At 41.6% G+C, this 15,470-nt stretch overlaps 1 protein-coding gene across 3 annotated transcripts in view; it reads left to right on the top strand.

Moving 5' to 3' along the window:
* Nucleotides 1-15,470, top strand: part of SAXO1 (stabilizer of axonemal microtubules 1) — a 103,653-nt gene that overhangs the window by 53,511 nt on the left and 34,672 nt on the right. Inside the window, exon 1 of one of the 3 annotated variants that reach the window (XM_029920119.1) lies at nt 3,684-3,763. The exons of the other annotated variants lie outside the window; for them this stretch is intronic. The gene's annotated coding sequence lies outside the window, so the exon portion shown is untranslated. Of the gene's footprint in view, nt 1-3,683; nt 3,764-15,470 lie in introns of those variants that run through there. 3 annotated transcript variants of the gene reach the window in all.

Raw genomic sequence — 15,470 nt, forward strand, 5'->3', positions numbered from 1 at the left:
ACCAACATGGCTTTGTATCTGCCGAACATCTGCCCCGAGATCCCTTGCCTCTTGTCTGCCCGTTGCCTCTTCACCCGTCACCACTGACACAAGAATTCTTGCTTTTGAAGCCTCCTCACCTTTTTGCCCCCAAGCCAGACCCCACAAATCACATCTTTCTCCAGTGTCTCATGACCTTCTGTGTGCACCTAATATTATTAACACGTTATAATCATTTAATCATGCATCTGCTCACCTGCTAGATGACTTGGTGAGAAAATCAACATGGACTGAGCCTCTCCTCCTGCATTATGGTCTAGCCATCCAAGTCAGGAGCTTGCCATTGATATAATACTTAGCCCCACGATCCCCATTCTGATTCCTCAAGTACTCAAACAATACCTCTTTTCTTCCTTTCTGGTCCAGGGTCTTATCTAGGAACATGTAGTACATTTAGCTACCAGATCTCACTAGTTTTCTGTAACTGTTCTCCCTCTTTTCCCTGAGTGTCATCCCCTCGATGGCTGTCCTTCCACCTAAGTCCATCAAATATCTTCTCATGAGTAGACTGAGGCCACACACTCATGAATAGATCCATTAGTGGCAGTATCCATGGTTACCCCCACATGCATCCACCACCACCATGGTTACCCAAATAGTGATGATCCGTTTCCCTCATTTCTGTTACATTTATTGCAATCCCCCCTTAGAGTTTTTACTAATCTGTAATATGGTAACCATCTGTACAATGGGACAATACATAAATATAGTTTATTTTGTTAGAATCAGTTTGAGAACAGATTCTGTTGGGTGGCCACTCCCATTACTCTCCAAGCCGCATCTCTTGTGTCTGGTGTCCACTCTGGTGACCAAGAAGCCAGACCCTTGACTTGGCAGCTCCCCTTGCTATTGGGGGGTGTGGTTTTATAACCTTGTTCCAGTCATGAGAAGGCTTATGGGCAGTAGTATTCACTTTTCTTTAGTTACAGAGGGTGAAATTCCCAGTACCTGGGGCTGCTGATGCTGTGTTCTCTCAATGAACTTGGTCTCATAGAATGTCATCTGTATTGGAAATGGTCTCCTCCTTAGATCCTGAAAGACTCGAGGTTTAACATAATGTGAATACAAAGAGGAGAAAAAGAGGGGAAGAGCAAAAGCTGGAGAACGTAAGGACAGATGGAATCTGGTAGATGCTGGGGGAGGCCTAGCCTTGGTCCCTCACGCTCCTTAGAGGTTCCGAGAAGGAGACCTTGTCCACTCCCTTGTGAATGCCCTCGTGTGACTCTTGTGGGTGGTCTCTGTAGCTTCTGGGGTCTTAGCGCAGCTTGACTCCACCCCAGGCGTGAAGCGTTTTCTGTGCCTTTTGGTCATTGTGAAGGTCAAGGGAGATCATACACATAAAGAGTTAAGATCTGTACCTGGCACATAGTGCTTAATAAATAATAGTGATTTGTAAATGTTAACTCTTCTTCTTGTTGTCTCTGAAAGTATACAAATCTAGTACACGTTTTATATCTTTATAGACAGAAGGCAAAGGTCCCATGGAGAATAGTGTCAGCTGGTATGATAGAACTGTATGGTGTTTCTTCTGTGATGGGAGATGAAAAAAAGATTATAGAGAGTCAAGAATTGTATTTTTGTGGGGAGAAAAAAAATCTTTTTTTGTGTGTGTGTTTGTAAAGAGGAGCTATCTTCTACCAGAAATCTAGAATGGACTTAACACTCTTGGTGTGTGTATATCTGCCTGTTCTCTCCTAACACCTCCTCATTCCCTAGAACTTTGCCAGCATCTGGGAGGTCCAGCAAGAAATGCGCTTTAAATCCTCTGCATTCTTCCAGAAGCCCAAGGTGTTTAACAAGTTCTGATTTTAGCTAAAAGATATAAACCAAAAAAAAGTACAGTTTCTGTCACTTGGTTCTTTATGCCAGAAATATTTGTGTGTTTGTCAAATAACAAGGCATAACCTTAATTTTTTTGTTATTGCTTATTGGGCAATTAGTGTAAAGCAGGATATTTCTTCAGAGATAAGCAAGTGGTTTGCTGTTAACACATCTGATAACATTGTATTTCATTGAACGAGTGGGTTTCATACAGTCCATATAAAGTCCCTAGCAGTAAACTTTAAATGCTGGAGAGAAGAATATATTGAAAGAGTACAGTTGGAAAGAGGGGATATTTTCCCTTTAGGCTAAATATCTGAGAAATAGAGAAAGATCATTAAGAAAATTAGAGACCACTTCACCATATTGAATTATGAACACCCAGCATAGTGAAATAATTTTGTTACAGCTGCTCGACTGTAGTAATAATTAAACTCAAATTTAGTCTCCTGCTTTTTTGGGGGTGAAGGGGGCTTCTCCAGCAGTGGCTTCAGTCTGTATCAAATGCTTGTTTAAAAATATTTATGGCACATGGAAGAATAAATTTAGTGCAATAAGGCTATTTTTCTACAGTCATTCCACTCATTGTTTAAATTACTTTTCTTTCTCTTTAAGGACGTTATAGGAGATTTGGCTCAAATTTTGAAAAATCCCTTCGAGGCAGAAAGCAAAATGTAGATTAATAATAGTAAATCTTTTTTGATGAAGGACATAACAGCTGTTGAAATTTTGGTATCAGTTGAGATTCCAAACGTTTTAAATATTCAAGCAAACAGCATGGGGCATGGGGAATGTTGAATTAATGATCATCAGGTCGGTGGTTAATGAGTGAGTGGTGGAGAAAATTCTTACTGTGGGAATAAGGCAATTGCTACTAGATTCAGATCTGTCTATATCTTTCTCTGCCACTTGCTGCTTGCACAAGGACAAAGTGTTCCTTTCTGTGTCTACTCAGGTGGGAAATGGTATTGGGTGGGAAGTCTGGGGCAGGAGAGAACTGATGGAAGCCATCTCTTCTCCATTATCTGCAGCATGAGTTAGATCCACATTTAGAGAAAGTCCCCTCAGAGACTTTGACAGAGCAAGACCTTTGCATTGAAAATCTGACATGGAGGCTTTAAGTACCTCAGCTCCAAGTTTTGGGCTCAAGGCTATTGGACAGCTATAAACACTGTGAAGTACTGGGTAGTTCACAGTAATTCATAGGGCACTTGACAGCTCCTAGGCCTTTCAACAACTTCATATAGGACACAAAAACATGGTTGTATCCTGGAGATGGGATGTCGGGATGCTGTTCTTAAGGAGATGGAAGGCAACTATGCCTGGAGTCCTGCTCCATGGATCTTGGGCTCCACTCAAGCTGTTGCTAGTTCACCTGCTGAAACTCAAAGCTGAAATCGAGGGCTGTGGTGGATGCCCGGCTACATAGGTTTAGGAGTGGTCACAGTACACTTCAGCTGATGGCTAAGTGTTCTATTTGTAGACTTATGAAGAACTTCCATTTCTTTCCCCAATCTTGGAGCTGAGAGAGAAGGAGGAGCTTTCACGAAATACTGTAGCCTTGGGTAATCTAACCTCAAAGAAGACAGCTCCGGGTAGTCCTAGCCAGTTCCTGATCATCTCCGAGAAAGGGGCTATGAAAACACAGCCCTTCATTTCTATTTATGCAAAATGAGAAAAAGGGCATGTGTAAAGGGAGAGAGAGTATGAAACAAATTAATACATGTGCAGTGGTTGATGTCTGCTGGCTGGCAGAAACTGACATGGTGTATAGTAGTATAACTGTTGTCTTTCTCCCTTAATTAATTATAGGAGGCATTTAACATGTTGAACATCAAGCCAAACATCTGGGGTTTTATGAGTGGTGGCGTTTATCCAACTTTTGGCTCTCCCTGCTTTTCAAGTAAGATCCATGCTCATTGGGTATTCATTTACTCTTAAATGTTGTAAGTCAGAAGCCATCCAACCCCCAGTTCTGAACACTGTGATTGTGGGAAGAAAAGGGTCTCAGATTCTGAGCAATTACCTTGAATTTTCCTCAGAAAGGAACTGGATATGATGCAATGGGCATATCTTGAGGAATCGGCAAAACCGGCCCTCGACCTTGTTTTACCACTGATTGTTCGGTGAGATTGACCAAGTCTTGAGCTCCCTGGCCTTGTTCCCTCATGTGGAATATTGGAAAAGGGTTAGTAATTTATGCCCTGCTTAGCTCATAGGGTTGGAGGAAGAGAGAGACCATGTGGAGAAGTTCTGTAAACTCTAATTGTTTTACACATTGGTCATATAGCCATTCAAAAACATTTTCATAAGCACGTAGGTGTTCTAGGTCTTGTGGTTAGCTAGTTATAGAATAGTGAACAAGATACCTCTCTCCCTCTCACCTGCCACTCCCCCCCCCCCAAAAGAGGGAACCTAGTCTGGGCAGCAAATAAGCAAGCTGCTTCTTTTTCTTCTTTTAATGTTGTGGGACAAATGCTACAATAAGAGTGACCAGGAGTGCTATGCAGGCAAAGGAATCTTGGGTAGGGGTCAGGTGGTGGTAGATCAAGGATAGTTAAGGTTCTAAGAGATAAAGAGGCTTTGGTTGTTTTTGCAAAGCCTGAAAGAGAGCCTTGGGAAGGTTTAGCACAGCTGTCAAGTTTTATCCAAAATTCACAGGGTACTTAATAGATTTCTTGAGAAGACAGTGAAACTCCAGTTAAGTATGTAAGCTTGCTGCTTTTTGGCTGGAGGACACTGAAAGGCCATGTGGGAACAAGCCCAGTGCAGCTGACAAAAACTTCAGAGTGTGAGAAGGGAAGCTTCCTTCAGTTGTTGGCTCTGCACTTATCATCAGCTTAAATCAAAATCCTGTTTTGTCCCAGGTGGTTGGACCAATGCCCTATTAGCCTCAAGGGAACTCTTGCTTAAGCAGATACACACTTGTTTCATGTAGGCCCTACTACTTAGGAATTTGTTTTAATATTTCTTTAATTAAAAAAATTAAATCTAAAAAAATAAAAATAAAATAGAGCAATGAACCAAATCCCATGTATGTATCTCCCAGCATTAATAATTATCAACATTTTGTCACATTTGGTTCATCCAATTACACATGCCTTGTCCTTTTACCCCTGTATACTTCTCTAAAAGTATGGACATTTTCTTATATAACCCCAATGTCATGATCACATCTAAAAATTAGGGAATTTTGGAAGCTTTTTCTTGTTTTATTTTCTTCCCTAACATTTTATTATGAAAAAATTTCCAGCATTGAACAAAGTTAAAAAGATTTTAAAGTGAATGGCTGTATATCCTCTTCCTGGATTCTATCATTAACATTGACATATCTTTTCATCTAGTCATCCTATTATCCATCCATCTATCCATCAACCCATCTATTTTATGTATTTCAAAGTAAATCACACAAATCAGAAACTTCTCCCCTAAACAGTTCAGCATTCATATCATTAACAGCAGCTTAATATTTTTGTTCTTTTTCTTCTTTTGAGGTAAATTTACAATGAAATTCACAAATCTTGAGTTGGTGTTTGCTGACACATTCAAATGCCTGTGTAATCCAAATCCATATCCTTTCTGGAACATTACCAACACTGCATAATGTTCCTGCATTCCCCTTCCTAACTACTAGTCCCTTCACTTGCTCCCAGTGGTAACCACCATTCTGATTTTTCCCCTACTAAGGATCAGTTCCTCTTGTTTCACATATATGGAATTGTAAACTATGTATTCTTTTGATTGGTTTTTCTTTCACTCAGAACGTTCTTGAGATCATGCCTGCTATTGTGTGACTGCTGAGTAGCTTGTTACTTTTTGTTGCTGAGTACTATTCCACTGAATGATGATACCACAGTTTATCTGGTCTCCCATTGGTGGATGCCTGGCCTGTTTGTAGTTTTGGTTAAATGAGGAAAGCTTCTATGAACATTCTGGACCAACTAATTTTTTTGTGAATAAAACGTATTTATTTCTTGTGGATGAATTCCTAGGATGGAATTGTTGGACCAGGACGTAGTCCAGCACATAGAAATGGCCATTAGATTTTGCCAAATGGTCTTGGACATTTTGCGTTTTTACCAATGATGGAAGAAAATTCCAGCTGTTTAACTTAGCCAGCAGTAGGTTTTGTCAATCTTTGTAATCTTAGCAATTCTGGTGTGTGTGTAGTGGTATTTTATTGTGGTATAAGCCACAATAAAATGGTTTAAACTTGTGCTTCCCCAGTGGTGCATGATGTTAAGGATGATGCTTTGTATAGTTTGTTGTCCATTTGCATGTCTTCTTGTGATGTGTCCATTCACATCTTTGCTTGTTATTTTTTGTTTTATTAATGAGTTATAGATAATCTTTATATATCCTGGATCTCAGTCTTCTGCTGGATATCTGTTTTGCAAATATTGTTTCCAAGTGTGTGGCTTACTTGTTAATTTTCTTAATGGTATCTTTGAGAAGGTTTTGACTTTGACGATGCCTAACCAATTCCTTCTTTATAATTCTTAATTGACCTTTTCAGGAAATCTTTGCCCTTCCTTAAGTGACAAGGATATTCTCCTGTGTGTTCCTCTTCAAGCTTTATAATTCTAGATTTTACATCTGCATGTGTTATTTAGCTCAAATTGTGTGTGTGTGTGTGTGTTGAGACAGGTATTTTAAAACCAATGTCTAGACTTTGTTTACATGGGAAGCGCCACACAACAAGGGCAAAACAAATATGAATATAGCTTCTGGGTTTCCTTTTAAGCAGTTTGTAATTGTCCCCCTGTGTGAGGTCCAAATGGACAGAACCTAGTCATACATGATACTTGCCCCTGTTCTTGAATGCTTTCAGCAGTTATGCATTGAGTGCCCATCATGGGCCATGTGCCAAGGCATTGGTACCCGAGACACCCCTTCCAGGAAGGCAGACTTGAGCAGGAGAGTACAAACGTGTGTGACTGACATGTTCTGGAGGTTTAAGAAGTCCTCTTGGAAGGAGGGATTTTTGAACAAAAGCCTGAGGGAGTGAAGCAGAATGGGTAAGAACAGAGTTCTGGGTGGAGTATTGCCATGGCCTCAGGGAGAAAAGGAGACATATAGCCCGGGGTGGTGCCTTCTTCCTCTAGAACATAGAAAGTTCTCTAAGAGCTCTTTAAGAGTTAGAAAGAGAAAGAGCCTTGGTTACTGGCATGTTTCTTTCTCCTCTTCCACATGTCTTTCTCCAAGGCTCAGTGGGGCCATTGCCAAAATCCCTGCCCTATATCTCCTATAGGTGCCTTGACCAATTGTACTTTCTTTTTTTTTTTTTTTTAATATTTTTTAAATGTTTTATTTATTTTTGATACAGAGAGAGGCAGAGCATGAGAGGGGGTGGGGCAGAGAGAGAAGGAGACACAGAACCAGAAGCAGGCTCCAGGCTCCGAGCTAACTGTCAGCACAGAGCCAGACGCGGGGCTCGAACCCACGAATGTAAGATCTGACCTGAGCGGAAGTCGGAGGCTTAACCGACTGAGCCACCCAGGCGCCCCGACCAATTGTACTTTCTTGAAGATGTTTCTCTAATTAATCTAAATACTGCTCTCACAGGAGAAACTCTTTTTCCTTTTGACTGCCAAGGAGAAGGACCCGAGAGAGCCCATGAGGCACATGTAGCCCTAGACCTATTCTGTGTTGTTCCTGCCAGTCCTCAGTTTTTCAAGAAGCACTGGCTCCTGCTGCTTCCCCTTCTGTTCACTGAACCTGAGTGCTCACAACCCATGAGGGCTCCTCTCGTCAGCACCTTCTGTCCTACAGTCACTCAACTTCTTGTCTGCCAAGCCAGAGCTCTCCCCAGAGCTGCTGAGCACTGTTTCAGAGAGTCCCAACACTGACATGGGCCAGCTGGGCCTAGTGGGCCCTCTCCTCAGCCCCCCTACTCCTGGAAGCAAGTCTGCATTGTTCTCTAGTTGCCCCTTGAGCATATTCCCCACAGTGCCCTGTGCATACTTTGAACCTCTCTTCCAGCTGCCATTCTCCCTCATCTGCTTTCCCTCTCTTGGTGCCCTTGTCCTCTAGGTGGAGGCCATCAGGTTGGTGCTGCTGACTCCCTTCACTCATTTTGTCTCTTGAACCTCATCCACCTTCCCTTCTCAATCAGTCTTTGGCTCCATCAGTATTTTTTTCTCATCAGAGAATCCCTATCTGCTCATCTGTTCCCTTCTGTACAAAGGCGATTGGACTTCTACCCACTGCTTCCTGATAATGATCACATGGTTGACAATTCCTGTGTACTTTCTTGGTAATGTCTTGAGCTCTGGTTCAAGTTTTCTTGCCACTTTTGCTACCAGATTCTTGAAAAAAAATTTTTTTTTAATGTTTTTTATCTTTGAGAGACAGAGAGAGACAGTGCGAGCAGGAGAGGGTCAGAGAAAGAAGGAGATAACAGAATCTAAAGCAGGCTCCAGGCTCTGAGCTGTTAGCAAAAAGCTCAACCGACACTGGGCTTGAACCCACAAACCATGAGATCATGACCTGAGCTGAAGCTGGACGCTTAACCGACTGAGCCACCCAGGTACCCCTTTTGCTACCAGATTCTTGAGTGTGGTGGCCTCTCTCCCTCCACTAAACCAACTAAAGTTGCTTTCTATTCAACAGAGGAGATGCCTTTTTCTTTGCCCCCGGGCCTTTTGATTTTTCTGTGGCAATTTAACTATTAAACACTTAAATCTTTTCTTTATTTAACCTTTATGTCACCGAATTTTCTCCTTTTTCCAATTTTCCCCCCACCTTGAAACTTCATTGTCCCGCTTCCCAAATCCTAGTGTTCTTCAAAGTTTTGCCCTTATTTTTAATTACTTTCTCTTCTCAGGGCCTTCATTTACACTTTTATGGCTTTGATGTCATTCCAGATGTTTTCCAAATGTATATCATTCCTACAAGTCGCCATTTTCAGCACAATTCCCTTCCTTCCTTCCCTTTTGTTGACTGGCTGATTCATTCATTCATCACCCATTTCCACTTCTCTAGCCTGGCCTCCTTGACAGACATGGCTGATCAATCAAGATGATCTTTCTCCCTAAGCTTGTCTGTGACTCAGAATCTTTTCACTGTACACCCCTCACCCCAACATTAGGCACTGCTAGTTGGTTCATCATTTGCATCCCACATATTTGTATCAAATGGTCTTCAGGTTGCTTGTTCTCCTTCACATATTTAAGGTTTTGACCCTACTTTCTGTCACTCAGATTCTGATCCCCTGGGGGATGAGTTGCCACCAAAGAATTCTGGTCGACAACCCCTGCTCCAGTCCCTAGTACTGGGGGCTGAATATAAGCTGGAGATTCTCAGATTTCTCCTACTGCTTTGATTCTTTAAAGATCTATATAGAAGAGGTAGGTAGGGAGAATGAGTCCTTTTGTCTCAAGAGTGGCTTGAAATAGATATGTATTCATGTTAAAAAATGGTCTTATTTAACAGTTATAAAAGCTCTCTCACTTGTCCCTTTGCCTCTCTGGGTATTACATACATGAGAGAAGAAATTTTAGTAAAAATTTTGAAAGTATACAAACCACTGCAGGTAACATGCACTTCAGGAAAAGCACTGGCTTTCCTCCTCCCCAGAGGCTACTTGGGTTGGCTTTGAGCTGTTCGTGTTCAGGGAGAAGACCATTCTAGAGACATGGGTTCTGCTCTGAGAAGACGCTGCCTCTATGAATTTACAGTTCTTGTTATCCTAAACACCCTGGATTCTTTCTTAACTATCAGCATGAAAAGATGACTTTTACGACTGGAGATTTGGTGATCCTTGGCAGCTTCCCACCTACTAGACCAAGAATGCATTTTCTGCTCTGTTTTCCTCCCTCACACAGCAGCTGTGACAGGTCACAGGCTCCCAACAACTGGGGAAAAGGAAAAATGGGCTGCAAATCCTTTAAGAGTGTGAACTTTGAGTTTTAAATTGGATTGTAACTGGAAGTCAGTTACGTGGGAGGTGATATGGGACCTGAGGTGAACGCTGCTGCTGACCAGCTGTGTGACCTTAGGCAGTAGCTCAGCATGTCTTGGTCTCAGTGTCCACATCTGCATGATGAAGCTGTAGCACTGGCTGATCGCGTGGTTCCTTTTGGATCCAGTGTTCCATATTATATTTTTTCCTGATTGTTAGTGTTATTTAATGATTTGCCCTTTTTTAGACAACTTAAGAGATTCTGTGGAAAGGTCAGAGTTTTAAAGAGCATTTGGAATTGTATATATTTTTGGTTTGTATTAGAATAGTTTTGGGTCCTTAGGAATGAGGAGCGTATCGTGCCTTGGAAGATTCTGAGTGTAGTGAAGGAGAACGGGCAGGTCTGAGAACTGCCTGTGAACTGACTGCCCATACATTTACCAGGGCAGCCAGGAAACAGAGGTGTTTAGTATAGGCTGGCATCCCCTGAAGGTACATAGTATATGGCCATGATTAGGGGCACAGACTTTGGAATCAGGCAAAATATCTGGGGTTTTAGTCCTCATTTACTTACAGTCTGGCTATATGGCCTTGAGTGAAATAACACTTCCTACAGGCTCAGTTTGATGTTTGTAAAATGAGGATAATAGTGTCTTGCTCATAGCATTGCTGTGAGTATTCTATGGGATAATATATAAAACTCTTAGCCCATGGGGTGTATAGTAATTGCTCAATAAACAGCCTATTAATTTCAGATTGCTTGCCTTGGACTGGGCTAGGCATTTCATCTCCAGTAGTTGATTCAATCCACATAATCCTACGAAGTAGAAGTTATCTACATATTTCATAGTAATTGAGGTTCAGAAGAGTAAAGTAACTAATTTTCTTAACATTACACAAGTGGTCCATGACAGAGCTAGAGTTGGAAACCAGATCTTGCTGCCTCCAAAGTCCCTTTCTGCCATGTGTGCTGCCTCCTGAAGCAAAAGAGAGAAGTGAAGGAGAGCCTTTTTCATTGCTCGTGCCAGGCTTGGCTCAGGGGAATCTGGAAAACCATGGGAGAGGCAAGAGAAGTCACTGATATCCATAGATGCTATTCTTTTTTTTTTTTTTTTACAAATAGGCTAGGATCTAAAAGACTATTAGCAGTTTCTTTGAGAAGTCCAAAGTCATATTAACTAGCTATTATTCATGCAGCTTGATGGTGGCAGGAAAAACTGCCATACTTTTCATCATGATGAATATCATGTTGAAAGCTTTTTGCCATGATGAAGATCTGTGTTTGCAGAGAGAGAGAGAGAGAGCGCGAGCGAGCGAGCGAGCGAGCACGCGCGTGCAAGTGCATGGGCGAGCGAGCGAGCGAGCACGCGCGTGCAAGTGCATGGGCGAGCGAGCATGCCCACAAGCAGAGAGGGAGAGAGGGAGACCCAGAATACAAAGCAGCCTCCAGGCTCTGAGCTCTCAGCACAGAGCCTGATGTGGGGCTCAAACTCATGAACTTTGAGATCATGACCTGAGCTAAAGTCAGATGCTTAACCCACTGAACCACCCAGGTGCCCCAAGAATTCTTAACCTGAAAGTTTATAAGGAGATGACTGTGCCAGGTAGTACAGAAGTGTCCTAAACGAGGTAGAGAGGTAGGGACACAGAACCATGTACACTTAGAGAAAAGAGTGAGTTGCAGCCATCGACAGTGTTCAAGAGCTTCTTGGTGGTTGTGGTGGCACGAATGGTGGTAAAATGGGCCTTGCAGAAGGAGAAGCATTCTGGAAAAGAGGGAATGGCAGGAGAGAGCAGTGGCTCCCGAGAGCATTACAGGTGCATGAAATTGAAGCGTGGCCCAACGGAGTGGGAAGAATTAGGGAAAACTCAATTTTTTGTGCCTTTTAAGGTCTCTGTTCATGTCACATGGAGGCAGGTCAGAGAATCCAAGGAGGAGACAATAGGATATGAGTCAAGAAAAATATTTCTAGGCATCTATGTCTTTTTTCCACTTGAAATCCAGCATCGAAGGGCTGGTGGTTCTGCATCTGTTCCTTCAGATTCTAGATTGTGTTTTCTAAATAGGGAAGCAACCACTGTCTGTAGCTCCTGAGCACTTGAAATGTGGTATTCCTAGTGGAGATGTGCTGTGGATATAAAACCCATAATGCATTTTAAAGATGTAATATGAAAATAAAGTATCTTAATTTTATATTGATTATATGTTGAAATGATATTGAATACATTGGATTAAATAAAATATTTAAAATTAACTTTACCTTTTTTTTTTTACCATTTGAAATTTTTTCCCCCAAGTTTGTTTATTTATTTTGAGAGAGACAGAGATAACATGAGTGGGGGAGGGGCAGAGAGAGAGGGTGAAAGAGAGAATCCCAAACAGGCTCTGCATTGTCAGCACAGAGCTCGATGTGGGGCTTGAACTCACAAAGTTGTGAGAACATGACCTGAGCTGAAACCGAGAGCACACTTAGCTGACTGAGCCAACGGAGCCACCCAGGCACCCCTCTTTTTACCGTTTTAATGTGGTCACTAGAACATTTAAAATGATGTATGTGGCTCTCATGCATGTCTTGCATTCTATCTCTGTCAGATGGTGCTATGCTAGAGGTATTGTCATATCTTTTAAAGTTCTTTCATCCATTCTGGGGTTATTTGAGACCTAGATGTCCAGGAAATGGACCTGGTCATTCAGCTGTGAAAGTGAATTAGGTTCTGTCTGTGGCTAGATGGTATACATCTTTTTTTGAGCTTCTGTTTTTTTCATTAGCATTGTGAGGACATTGGCTTAGTATTTTCCATGGCCCTTGAAGATATTTAATTTTAAAAATTTTATTTTTTAAATTTTTTTGTTAAAAATCTTTTAATGTTTTATTTATTTTTGAGACAGAGAGAAACAGAGCATGAGCAGGGAGGGGAAGAGAGAGAGGGAGACACAGAATCGGAAGCAGGCTCCAGGCTCTGAGCTGTCAGCACAGAGCCCGACACGGGGCTCGAACCCACAAATGTGAGATCATGACCTGAGCTGAAGTTGGAGGCTTAACTGACTGAGCCACCCAGGAGCCCCTAAAATTTTTTTAAAATAACTTTTCAAAAAGTTTATTTTGAGGGAGAGAATGAGTGGGGGAGGGGTGGGAAAGAGGGAGAGAGAGGCTCCCAAGTAGGCTCCACACTGTCAGCACAGAGCCCAGTGTGGGGCTCAGACTCCAGATTTCTGAGCTCATGACCTGAGCCGAAAACAAGAGTCAGATGCTTAACCGACTGAGCCACTCAAGAGCTCTTAATTTAATTTTAAAAATTCCATGGTTCTAGCTTGAAGTCAGTGTTCACAGTTAACTATTATTAATCTTTCCTGTGGTCTGTTGAACAGTTCTGTTCCACTAGTTCCTTTACCAAATAACAGGAAAAGTCAGGATTTTTTTCGCTTTTCCTATGGCCCTTTAGTAAATTCTGGAGTGGAAAGACTTTAGAGAGGCTGATCAAAGAAACCTCGTCCCTCGCCTTTGCCCTCTCTGCCTAGTGGCCCCGTCTAGGCCCATTTGAGCATGTGGTCCTGAGCAAGGTAGCCAAGGCAGCTCCTAAACCAATACAAGTATCAGACAGTTTGAAGAGGTCTCCTTTCTTTGGTTCATGACTGTCAGGCCTCCTTGAAAATACCCCAACCATGGTGTTTGCACACACTTTCATTAATCACTGACTAGGTCCACTAAAAATTAAGGATTCAAGTGTTTTCCCTTTTAGGAAAGGGATGGGCAGGCCAATGAGGAGATATGGTGCTTGGTGACTTGAGAGGGATGCTCAGGGTTTTGGGTTACGTGTAAGGAAAGTAGGTGGCCCTATAAGCAGACTCAGGCAATGAAACATTCACTTTTTTTTTTTTTTTTTGAGAGAGGGCGAGCGGATGTGCATGTGTGTACACATAACCAGGGGAGGGGCGGAGGGAGAGGGAGAATCCCAAGCAGGCTGCATGCTCAGCCAACATCTGATCTGAGCTGAAATCAAGAGTAGGTCGCTTAACCAACTGAGTCATGCAGGCACCTGGGAACATTTACTTTCAAATAAGAGTTTCTTAATACTTCACAGTGAGACAGATTTTAGTTAACTAGCAGCAAGTCAAGTAAAACGTGGCCCTCTCCCCATAGGGAGATACAATTCCATTTAAAGAAACATCAGGGTCTGGGTAGAAGCTTGTACTGAAATTCCCTCTCATGATACCAGTCACAATGTAGTATTTTGCCATTAAATTTATTTCCTATAGGAATAGGCCTTTCTATTTTTTTTAAAGTGAAAAAAAGTAACATTATAGAAAGGAGGGTTATATAAAAACAAGTTTCACTGGCTTAAAAAACAAGGGCAATGGAGAGGGAAAATATTGCTATTCTTGTAGAGTCGCTTTTATTGCAAATGCCTGAATTTAAGTTATTCTTAGTAAAATCTTGACTTTTCTCTCAAAGAGTGTGGGCGAATAAAATATATCTGCAGAGGCATTTTTGGTAGCCAGCAGTTCTTGGCTTTTGATGTGAGGTTTGTAGGAATCCTAAAATGATAGGGCACTAATTGGGCTCAGATTGAAAGCTCAGATAATTGGACAGATTGTGAACACATAAATGGTGATAATATCTAATGTTTACAAACCATGGGGTATGGTTATTTTGTTCACTATGCAAACACAAAAATTATCTCTTGAGTGGATGGAAGATTAAAGCACTCATCAATTTGTGTCCTATGACTAGGGCATATTTTATTAAATATATAAAACATTAAATACATAATCATCTTTGAACACAAAACATCAACACTGTGCATTTTGAAAAAGGAAACTTTTATTGCACATATTTAACACTGCAGTTCAGATATTCGTACAATAAGGACAGTATATTTGTGAAAGATTTCCTTATAAATAATTTGGAGAATCAAAAATATTTACCACGATGGAAAACAATTTGACAATAAAATATTATGGAAAAAAAACCCCCAAAAAAACCCAAAAATATTTACCACGAATGAGTAGTACTTCTGTAATAACAAATAAAAAGTAGGGCACCTGGCTAGCTCAGTCAGTGGATGCTGTACCTCTTGACCTTGGGGCTGTGAGTTTGAGCCCCACGTTGGGTGTAGAGATTACTTTAAAATCTTAAAAAAAATGTGGCAAGTTTATGCCCTCTTAAGGCTTTTCTGATATACAAGCCTACAAATGTGAAGAAAGCAAATAGGGATCTCTTTAAAGGTACTTGTTAATATGCATTTCTAGCCATCTGAACCATACAGGTAGGTATTATTTTCTCTAGAGCTTGGGAGGTTGAAGAGAAGTACATAGTAACAACAGTGGTGGCAACCACACACACACACACACACACACACACACACACACACACATATGGCGTTGAACTTAGTAACAACAGGAATAGCATGCTAATTGTTGCCTGGAAAATAGCTTTAATTAGAACAGTGAAGAATTCTCTGTATGTCAGTTTCTCTCTTTCTGTCTTTTCCCCATGTCCCTTCCCAGAAGTCTATTTAAAAAATTTTTTTTATGTTTATTTTTTTGAAGGAGAGGGAGGCAGAGCACGAGAGAGGGAAGAGCAGAGAGAGAGGGAGACACAGAATCTGAAGCAGGCTCCAGGCTGAGCTGTCAGCACAGAGCCCAACCTGGGGCTTGAACTCACAAACTGTGAGATCATGACCTGAGGCGAAGTTGTGTGCTTAA

This window comes from Suricata suricatta, chromosome 13 (genome assembly GCF_006229205.1).
Source record: "Suricata suricatta isolate VVHF042 chromosome 13, meerkat_22Aug2017_6uvM2_HiC, whole genome shotgun sequence".
NCBI classification, from domain to species: Eukaryota; Metazoa; Chordata; class Mammalia; order Carnivora; family Herpestidae; genus Suricata; species Suricata suricatta.